The sequence below is a fragment of the Cibotium barometz genome, chromosome 17 (genome assembly GCF_041138505.1).
Source record: "Cibotium barometz isolate CiBa-2024 chromosome 17, ASM4113850v1, whole genome shotgun sequence".
In the NCBI taxonomy this organism is placed as follows: domain Eukaryota; kingdom Viridiplantae; phylum Streptophyta; class Polypodiopsida; order Cyatheales; family Cibotiaceae; genus Cibotium; species Cibotium barometz.
The window spans coordinates 44,352,354-44,364,082 of NC_141062.1; positions in this window are offsets into that span (position 1 = coordinate 44,352,354).

Here is an 11,729-nt window from a genome sequence, read left to right on the forward strand (position 1 = left end):
TCTCTTTCCTACACCTTGATCTTTCTTGAAGATTTCTCATTTCACTCCCCTAACTTCTCATTCTAACAAGGAAGATGAAAAAAGAAGAAGTAGAGAAGATGCAGTCCCAACCCATTCTTTCAAAAATTGTTGAATCTTACAGAGATCATAACTCTTCATAAAAGCATCGGATTGCTGTGTTGTAAAAAGAAAAGTTGTAGATCTCAACTACAAATTCTCTTTAGATGTCAGGTGAAAACTATGTCTCCATTTCTTGCTATTTTTGCTACAAGCAAGTACAGTCAAAGGCGCACAATTCTGCAAATTTCTACAAAACTTGCAGCATTACAAAGGTCATAACTCTTCATAGAAGCATCGGATTTCTATGCTATAAAAACCAACGTTATAGCTCTCAACCTAATCTACAACATCTCTTCAAAAAAATTAGGGTAAAATTCTACATACTTTTTTTGCTATAGTCTCTCTAAGTAACAGAGATCATTATACAATGCAAATGTGTTTTTATTTATGGATTTTTCTAATGCTTTGTGTTGGGCACTTTCTTCCCTTCCAGTTGGGCACTTTCTTCCCTTCCAGTTGACCTCTCAAGATGATTCAAGAATGATATCTTTGCATTCATTCTCTCTCATTTCTTCATATTAAGGAGTCATACACCCATCCAACTCAGATTACCACCAATCAAAATGGGGAAAAGGAGAAATACATGTAATTTTTGTGGAGAAACTATTAGAACTTTAGAGAAACATTATGTTTTGTTTGATTCTGATATTGACCATGCAAAGTTGGTTGATGTAGAAGATGACAACATCCACATCCACAAGAAAGACAAGGAGAATACTTGGATGCATTTAACCTTGTGTAGGACATTCCTCAATGTGATGAGGTTGATGATCCTAATGATAAGGAGAATCCTTGGATGCATTTAACCTTGTGTGTAGGACATTCCTCAATGTGATGAGGTTGATGATCCTAATGATAAGGGCCTATGTGATGGATTTGTATGTGATGTCATAATTTTTCTCAGGTTGATACATGTCAAGAAAGTCTATCGTGTAGGATATATTCTTATGGTTGCTTTATGATGCACATGTTGTGCATATGATGATGCTTTAATGACATTGATGCACATGTTTTCTTGAGGTTATGCCACAATGAGATGATGTGGCTAATGCAAATTTTGTTACATACAAATGGTGCCTTCTAAAAGCTCCTAAGTTGTTCACATTCTTTGCTCACAACATTAAAATCAAAGTTTTAGTTAAATAATAAAGTTAGGTTTAGAGATAAGCTGCCTCTGTGAATCCAAGAAGGTATGGAGCTAGGTGCCTGTAAATCTAGTAAGGTTTAGAACTGGAGGAGAGACTAAAGAGGTCCCTATCGAGCTGCCTATAAATCCAGTGAGGTTTGGATCTAAGCTGACTGTAAATCCAAGAAAGTATGGAGCTAGTTGCCTATAAATTCAAGAAAATATAAAAACCCAAAGAGGTGTTGAATCACATGATAAGTGTTTAAAAGTTGAGGATCCCATTGATATGGAACCAAAGATGATTTGTGATTATGTTATTACATATGGTAATATGATTTGTTGATAATACTCATGATTCCTCATAGAACCATGTGTCATGTAATGATGATACCCATGAGGTTATGATATCTTAAATGATGCTGCTCATAATGATGCATTGTTTGAAGTCATGCCACAAGAATATGGTATTTTTGTGAAACCACCTAGTTCGACTTTTGGGCTCTGACTTCTCTCTTGAGAGGTCACTTCTTCATGTACATGTTGCACATGTTGTGGATAGGGATCTTCTCTCACATGTTGGCTTTGATGATCCAACTCATCTATGCTTGCTGCATGGAGTACATGGAACACATCCTTCACCTCCGTGGGAAACGTGGGGTGGACAACCTAATGGACATAGATGGTGAGTAATTGGCCAATTCCAAATACATCATTTGTTGATTGTTTTTTACCAAGCACAAATTGAATTAATTAAAGCATTAAAAAGAATACAACACGAGGGCCGAAGTAGAGGCCCAGAAAGGTCCCTACCGAGTTGCCTATAAATCCAAGAATATGGCATGAGGGGTGGAGGAGAGGCTCAGAGAGGTCCCTATCGAGTCGCTTGTAAGTCCAAGAATATGGCATGAGGCCAAAGGAGAGGACCAGAGAGGTCCCTACCACCGAGTCACCTATAAGTCCAAGAATATGGCACAAGGGCTAGAGGAGAGGCCCAATGAGGTCCCTACCGAGTCGCTTGTAAGTCGAGGAGGCATGAGGGCTAGAGGAGAGACCCAAAGAGGTACCTACCGAGTCGCCTACTATAAGTCTAGGAAAAATGGAAAGAAAGAAAAAAGAATTAAAAAGAATACGACATGAGGGCCAGAGGAGAGGCCCAGAGAGGTCTCTATCGAGTCACCTATAAGTCCAAGAATATGGCATGAGGGCTAGAGGAGGGGCTCAAAGAGGTCCCTATCAAGTCACATGTAAGTCCAAGGATACGGCATGAGGGCCAAAGGAGAGGCCGAGAGAGGTCTTCTATTGAGTTTCTTGTAAGTCTAAGAATATGGCATGAGGCCACAGGAGAGGCCTAGAGAGGTCCCTACCGAGTCGCCTATAAGTCCAAGAATATGGCATGAGGGCCAGAGGAGAGGCGCATAGAGGTCCCTACCAAGTCACCTATAATTCCAAGAATATGGCATGATGGCCAGAGGAGAGGCCCATAGAGGCCCATAGAGGTCCCTACCAAGTCACCTATAATTCCAAGAATATGGCATGATGGCCAGAGGAGAGGCCCATAGAGGTCCCTACCAAGTCACCTATAATTCCAAGAATATGGCATGACGGCCAGAGAAGAGTCCCAATGAGGTCCCTGCCAAGTCGCCTATAAGTCCAGGAGGCATGAGAGTTGGAGGAGAGACCCAAAGAGGTCCCTACCAAGTCGCCTACTATAAGTCCAAGAAAAACGGAAAGAAAACCAAAATTAAAATGTTAAAAACATAAGAAAATTATAGAGGAAAATGATGTAATGATTTCTAGAACACATTTACTTGTTGGGTGTTATAATTTCAGGACCCAAGGGAGGACTTGCTTTGTGGACACCCAGAGTAGAAGAAAACTTCTGAGACTCTTGCAAAGATGGAATTCCAGAGACAAAGTTGACTTCTTAGACACATGGAGCAGAGACGGACTTCCAGAGATGAAGTTGACGTCCTGGACACATGGAGCAAAAGTAGGTGGTTACATTGAATCACCTACAAAGTTGGTTGATGTGGATGACTACACCCACATCCACAAAGACTACATCCACATCCACAAAGAGGAAGAGGAGGCCAAAGTTGGTGTGGTTGGTTGATGTGGATGACTATATCCACATCCACAAAGAGGAAGAGGAGGCCGAAGTTGCTAGCCTAGGCTGGCAAGCTTCACCAACACCAAGGGTAGCACACTTGAGTGTCCATGGGGGCAAGATTCTTCATTGGCGTATGCTTGTGGATTCTTCATCAAATTTGTGGAAATCATATTCCCACCATATCCTTGGTCTACCATCAGTTTTATGTGGTTCGACATGATTATATTGTATGACTTGAGATGGCTTGCAATATACCTTCTAGCAGCCACTTATTCACACATTTTTATGATGTAATTGACATTGATAGGAGATAGTACACCCCCAATTAAACAAAGGGGAAGAGAGGTGTTGATGACAGGTTTGAACACCCTAGAATTTTGGCATTAGCATGGGCGTGAACACCCCCTAGCATTAATACCATTAGGTTAGGCTAATGAGATGTGGGATTTGGTCATTAAAAGATTTGATATTAAGAAGTGGTTAAGAGGGCTAGTGGGGAGTTGAGGTTATGGGAGCCTAATAGTCACATGGGTATCCTAAGAGTCACATGGTTAAATTGCTATATAAAACTCCTCTTGTAGGGGGAATACACTATGATGTATAGTGCTTGTGTCTTTATCTTGTTCTTGATCCATGTCTCTTACTTCGTGCTCATGTGTACATGTGTACTCCATGGCTATGTGTAGAAGCATGTGCTTTCCACCATGTTAGCAAGCGTATGCTAACACTTAAATGACTTAAAGAGAAAATGGTTATGCTTTGAGTTATGCATTAAGTGTGGTGATAAATGTAACAAAGATCATTGGAAGGCTTGCAAAGCTAAGAAGATGACATTAAGCATGATCCTCACCGAATCTTTGCAAAATGAAGGCACTAAAGAGGATGTGGTTGAGTATGAGGAATTCTTTGAGGATGTCAATGATGTGGATGATGTAGAGAATGAGGTTGAATTTTGATCTAGGTGGGCCAAAGAAGAGGGAAGATAACTATCATGACAGATTACCACTACCTATGTGTGCTCATGAGAGGATGACAAGATGGTCACTTTGTGTAATATTTCTAGTGATGCCTACTGGTTTTGTAAGGATGCAAGTATATTGAGGCTTAAGGCATGCATAAATGGAAGGGGGCCACATGTTTTGGTGGATAGTGGGAGTGTATATAGTTTCATCAACATAAAGTCTATGTGCAGTCTCAAAATACAGCCTATTCTTGGCATGAAGTTCAAGTGGGTAATGTGACATAAATGGATTGCACATTGTTATGCAAGGATTTGGTACTCACAAAGGATTACACTTGCAAGGATGATTTGCTTGTATTGGATAGGGAATCCATTGACATTGTATTGGGATGTGATTGGTTAGCTACTCTTAGGTATTTTACAATGAATTTACAGCATGGATATATGAGTTTTATGCATGGCAACAATGAAGACGAGTTTACATTAGATGGGACTTATATGTCATGGTTCAAGATGATTAATGCCTCACAACTCAAGAGGGAGCTTAAGAACATCAAGAACATGGGATGTATATAAATGCTATAGCTTTGCCAAGAAGAAGACAATGGTGATAGAAAAGGGTGAATTTATGCATAAAGTCATGAAGAGGTTGTTAAAGGAGTGCGAGGATGTGTTTTGAATTATGAAGTGTTTGTCACTAAAGAAAAAGGTGAATAATGGGATAAAGCTTGAGCCACATACCAAGTCTGCTGTTATATGTACATTATGTGTGCTATGTTATATACACATTATGTGTACATATACTAGGAGGCTAACCCACATTAGGCTTGTGAGCATGGGAGCATGGGTTAGGACTAACCTTAAGGGTTAAGGTTAGGGTCAGGCATCCAAGGGTCACACATGAGGAATGGAAAGTCAAGAGTCACTTGAGGGCCCTCCTATATAATAGGGGCATGGGGCACACTCAAGGGGACTTGGAGGCTAGGAAGCTTGAGGCTTATGCTATGGTCTCTTGTGTAGAGATCCATATCTACTCATCTACCATTTCACACTATAGCTACATGCTATTGGATTGTGTTATACCTCTTGATGGTATGGGACATCAAGGTAGAGGTATGATGTATTTCATTTATGATTCATGTGTGCATCCCTTGGGCTCGGGAGTGGTTGGGTGGTTGAGTTTATGCCTGATTTATGCATGTTTATGCATAATAATTATCTAGAGAGATCTTAGGGTTTTAACAGTGGTATCAGAGCAATCTCTATTTAATTGTTGATTTTTTTTAGTAAATTTTAATATTTACTAGTAAAATGTTATTTTTTGTTGATTTGTGTTGATGAATTACACATGGATCATCGATATGGTGATTGGAATGTGTGTAACTACAATTCAATGGACGAATCGACGTTGCGGGGGAATACCGTGAGTTAATGCTATTTTTCTCTATTTTTTATGGTTAAAATCAAGTATTAATGGATTTTTTTAACAAAAATACCATAAAGTTTATGGTGGATATTTTTTTAGAATGGATTCCCTGAATTTCTAGAATTTTTAGAAATTTTTTTCTAAATTTTTAGGAAATTTTTGAGCATTTTTATGATTAAAAATGTATTTTTATACATTTTTGCGGGTTTTTTCCGCGGGAATGCGATCAAGTTTCTGTCAATTTCTACTGAAATTCAGTAGGGGACAGCGTGTTGATGCATGAATTGCTCTCCCGTGTGCGTGGGGTTCTCTCCGCCTCTCAAATCTGATTTTTCTTTCTCTTTTTCGGGTGAAAAATCTCTTTAAAATGATTTTTTTAAGCATAAATCATAATTAATCATAATTATGATTAAGTTTAATTAAAATCTTTAATCAAAGATTAAGCTAATCTCTCTCTGATTAACAGAGAGAGAGAGAGAGAAGAGATTGGAGGAGAGATGGAAATGGAGAGGAAAGGGAGGAGAGAGGGGAGAAGAGAGAATCCATCTCTCTCTCTCTCTCTCTCTTACGAATTTTTCAATAAAAAAGCTTGGGAAAAAAGCCTTTAAAAAATCAGAAAAATTGGAATTTGAGGTTAAAAAATCTCTGAAAAATTCCTGGAAATTTCTTATTGAAAATTTTTTGGCTTTTCATCTTTCGGAAAACCTTTGGCTTTCCGTTTTCCCGAAACCTTTTGGCTTTCCGAATTCCGGAAAAACTTTTGACCTTCCGTATTCCGGAAACCTTTGACCTTTCACATTCCGATTTTTTTTTGTCTTTTCATTTTCCCAAAACTTTTGGCTTTCCGTATTCCGGAAAAACTGTTGGAATTCTGAAATTTTTGACCCTTCGTATTCTAAATGCGTTCGGGGTAATTTAAAAATTTCAAAAAATTCCTGAAAATTAGTGGAAAATTAGACAAAGGTTATTTTAAATTTCGAGAAAATGTGGGGTTGGTGTTTGGCATGTGGTGTGTCCATTCGGATGCCCGTGACCATTCAAATTCCTTTAAAATTATATTTTTTGACCCAAAAAATTAGAAAAATCCATTAAAATTAAAATTTTTCATTGGATTTGAGAATTGTCGGGCGGAATTGGAAATTTCGTGAACGATGGGATTCTCAGGGAAAATTAGGAAATTTCTAAAAATTATTTTTAGAAATCCTAAAAATTGGTATTTTTTAAATATCAATGGTATTTTGGCAAATTTAATTGCTAAAAATTTTCTAGAAAAATATAGGTTTGGAATGCCATAAGATAGGTTTGGTGGAATTCAAAATTATTATATTTTGAGGCCCTAGAAAATTAGGAAAAATTAGGAAAAAATCATGATAAATTCTTTTTCTCAAAAATTTAATATTTTCGAGGGTTATTTAATGTTGAAGTACGTTTCCTCGTGCTGACATTAGATAGATGCGGGTTATTCGCATATTATTAATACGATTATACCTTGTATTAATGGATATTTATGTTTGGATTAATTCTAAACGATGTATTCATGATTTTTTACCATTGTTTAGCCATTCTTTTTGGACATGTTCCTTAATTTCTTTTTATGGCTATAATTTACGTTCAAAGTGTGTTTCACCTTTGACACTTTTTCATGATAATTTTGCACTTATTTAAGTGTGGTTTGTGCTTAATTTCTTAAGCCTCTATCATGGGTTAGTTGATCGTTTTGTTTTGGTGGATTTTATTGGATGTTTTCCAAGTTTTATATAGACTCATCAGGTTCTGCCTAGATCACTTATGTCTAGGGTTTTCTTATTGAGTGCTACACACATGTGTTTCACTTTCTTACTTTGGAGTTTTATTTGAACAATACAACGTTCATATACTCCGGATTGATGAGTTGGCCACCAATTTTAATGCTTCTTTTGGCATGATTTATGTCCATTAGATAGTATGCATTGATTTTTATGATCAACTATGGTTTTTATGGATTCGAGAAGCTTCTATGCTTTTATCCATGGTTTTATAAGGATCTTTTGATCTTTTGAATAATTACATGTGCTTTGAAGGTAGCATTTACCTTCGTTTTTTGCACGTAATTTTGGAGTATATTTTTTACTCATACATATTCCAACTCGGATACCTAGTTGCTTATATATCTAGGTGAGTTATTTTTCTACCCTAACTTTATTGTGTTTTGGGTAGTTATCATTAGAAAGGCGCCAATAATTTAATTTCTTTTCTAATGATGTGCTCATAAGGAATTATTCCTTGATGTAGTCTCAAGTATATAGAGACAGGTTTAGTATGTGAAAGTCTGGATAAGGCCATCTTATTCCTTTTATACAGGATTTTATTCATATTTTCCTAGACGGCATACTAGGGAGTTTCAAATTGTTAAGGTATGTATGGGTGGTATCATGGTGGTATGGGACGCTAGGCTCACATATATTATCTTATGGGATAATTTGGGCTCAAGATTGTTGCTTTGCTTACATCACTTAGCATGTTGACCTCAACATTCAAAGACAATCTTATTTTCTAAAATTCACTAGAAGTTATAGTGTGGGCATTCTCTAGATAAATTTCTTTTATCTATAGCCTACATGTTTTGATGAGGGTAATCTCATCGGCATTTTCACTTGTTGAAATCTCTTTCTTTAGAGTTCAATAAACAAGTTTATCTTGTTGTGTTCGGATAAGGAAATTTGGATTCTTCCTTTGTTGGCATTTCTTTCTCTAGTTCCGTACTTTAGGTGATTTACACAATCAACCTGATATGTTTACGGATGAATATATGTGACTCGTCGAGATGTTGATGACTCTCTATGTTGATATGGGTAACTCGAGACGTCGATTATTCCATATACAGATGTGGGTATGTCGGGGCGCCGATGAATCCCTGGTTTCTGCTATTATAATGCCATGTTTGCCTACTTTATTCCAAATGGTTTAAAACGAGGAAGTTACTTTGAATGTGAATTGCTCTGATCATCCACAATAGTCTGATGGGCAAACAGAGTGTTTGAATCAGATTATAGTGTATATGCTTCGTGCATATGTCTCTAGAAAATCATCATATTAGGAAAATATCTTCCAATGATGGAATTTGCCTATAACAGTTTTAAATATATGGCTATTGGTTTTTAGTCCGTGCATACTTATGTATGGGTATCAACCTTGGGCACCTATTGATGTCAGTCTTAAGGACATCGAGCTTGATGCATCGAGGGATTTCTTACGAGATATGCAGGAAATTCTGACCGAAGCTCGGGATTCTATCAGGAGTGCTCATGATAGGGCACGATTTTATGCTGATAGGGGACGCTCATCTCGGTCTTTTGAACCAGGAGCGTTGGTTTATTTTAATGTTCCTAAAGATTCTCAGACTTTGTCAATGGAAAAATGCTCGAATTTATCTCCTAGATATTGTGGTCCATTTCGAGTTATATATCGGATTGGCACGGTTGCGTATGAACTAAAACTACCTCCAATTGTTAGAGTTCATCCAGTCTTTCATATCGATAGATTGAAAGGGAAACTGGGAGGTGAGGATAACACAGTTACTCCTCAAGAACTCGTTGAAGTCGATGAATTATCCTATGTTCCACATGAACCTGATAAGGTACTTGAATTCAGGGAAAGGAAACTTTCTAGTTGACTAATCCCTGAGGTTAAAATTAGGTGGAAAGATAGGGAAATTGAGGATTCGACTTGGGAGTTGGTTGAGATTGTTCAGCGCAGTTCTCCTTCTTTTCATTGCAAGAGTGCAATGTTTTGAGAGAGGGGAAGTATGTTATATGTACATTATGTGTGCTATGTTATATACACATTATGTGTGCATATACTAGGAGGCTAACCCACATTAGGCTTGTGAGCATGGGAGCATGGGTTAGGACTAACCTTAAGGGTTAAGGTTAGGGTCAGGCATCCAAGGGTCACACATGAGGAATGGAAAGTCAAGAGTCACTTGAGGGCCCTCCTATATAATAGGGGCATGGGGCACACTCAAGGGGGCTTGGAGGCTAGGAAGCTTTAGGCTTATGCTATGGTCTCTTGTGTAGAGATCCATATCTACTCATCTACCATTTCACACTATAGCTACATGTGCTATTGGATTGTGTTATACCTCTTGATGGTATGTGACATCAAGGTAGAGGTATGATGTATTTCATTTATGATTCATGTGTGCATCCCTTGGGCTCGAGGGTGGTTGGGTGGTTGAGTTTATGCCTGATTTATGCATGTTTATGCATAACAATTATCTAGAGAGATCTTAGGGTTTTAACATCTGCTGTCAACAATCCACCTTATAGGTTGTCAAAGGTAGAAAAGGATGAAGTGGCAAAGAAAGTAAAAGAGCTTATGGATATGGGATGGGTTACTTCTATCCAATCACCCCCTTTACATCACCCGTACTCTTGGTTAAGAGGAAGGATGACACTTTTTGCATTTGTGTAGACTATAGGGATCTAGATAAGGAAACAATTAAGAATAGATTCCCTATTCCATGAGTTGATGACTTAATTAATAGGTTGAAGGATGTATGCTCTTCTGAAAGATTGACTTGATTGAGATCAGGATATCACCAACTAAGGATCAAAGAGGGTGATGAAAAATGGTTTTCTGAATTGAGAGAGGGCTCTACACTACTTGGTTATGTTGTTTGGGTTGTGCAATGTGCCAGCCACTTTCTAAGCATTAATAAACAAATTAGTCAACCCAAACGGCATGACAGTAAATTCATAGTGCCCATAGTGAGTATTAATGGCTGTCTTCGGGATATCTTCATCATTAATCCTGATTTGGTAATACCTTGATTTGAGATCTATCTTTGTGAAGATCTGGGCTCCATTTAGCCTGTCTAGAAGCTCATCAATTCTAGGGATAGGATACTTATTCTTAACTGTCAAAACTGATTGAGACCTCTGTAATGCACACAGAGTCTTAATGTTCCATCCTTCTTTTTTTGAAAGAGAACTGGCGCTCCCCAAGGTGAAACACTAGGTCTTACAAACCCTTGTTCCTAACAGCTACCTAAGTTGTTCCTTGAGTTCAATGGCTTCAGGGATTGGCATTTTGTATGTGCGCTGGGCTACTGGCTGAGCTCCGGGGGTCAATTCTATCTCATGATCTACTTCTCGAATCAGAGGCATCTCAGTTAGCTCTATTGGGAATAAATCATCATACTCACTGATTACAGATCTGGGGATCTGAAAATTCCAGTTCCTTGAACTTTGTTCCCGTGAAGGTCACAGAAGGAAATGGTTCCATTGTGACAGTGAATGTCAGCTTGATTTTTGTGGAGCCAATCCCGTCAAAAACTCCCAAAGGTAAGACTCTGAAATGGCAATCAGTTACATTCCCATCTAGATTAAACTGAATATGATCTATCTCATGATGAGTGAAAAGAATCTTCCCACTGGCCAATTCAACTTGCATAGGTTTCCCTTGCATAGAAATCAATTTTAATAATTAATATCAGTGATATTCATGCATATTCATAGGTGAATATGTACATGGAGTAATTAGAATATTTCTTTTAGATGCAAAAATGGTGGAAATTACTCTTTTGGAATAACATAAAAACAAACTTTCTTTTTCACCAAATTTTGGAAAATTTTGCCATAACCTCCTTTGTATGGCTGACCATTTCTCATTTTTATCATTGTTTATTAACCCAAATTAAAATTATAGAACTCTAATCTACACAATTTTCTAAATTCAAGAGTGTAAACAATAAGAAGAATTTAATTAATCACTTAGTTAATCTTTCTAGAATTGAGAAAGGTTGGAATGTAAAGAAGAGAAGGGGCTGGCCTTTTTATCAAAGGCATAGCATTTGAATTTAATTCAAACAATTGCAAAACATAAAAATCAAGAAAACCATAGATTTTTCATTAAACAAGTAACAAAATTAGCTTACATGGAGCTTGTAAGCTCTCCTTTGGCTTGAGGGATTGAGAGTTCTACTCTTGTTTAAAGCAAGAGTGGC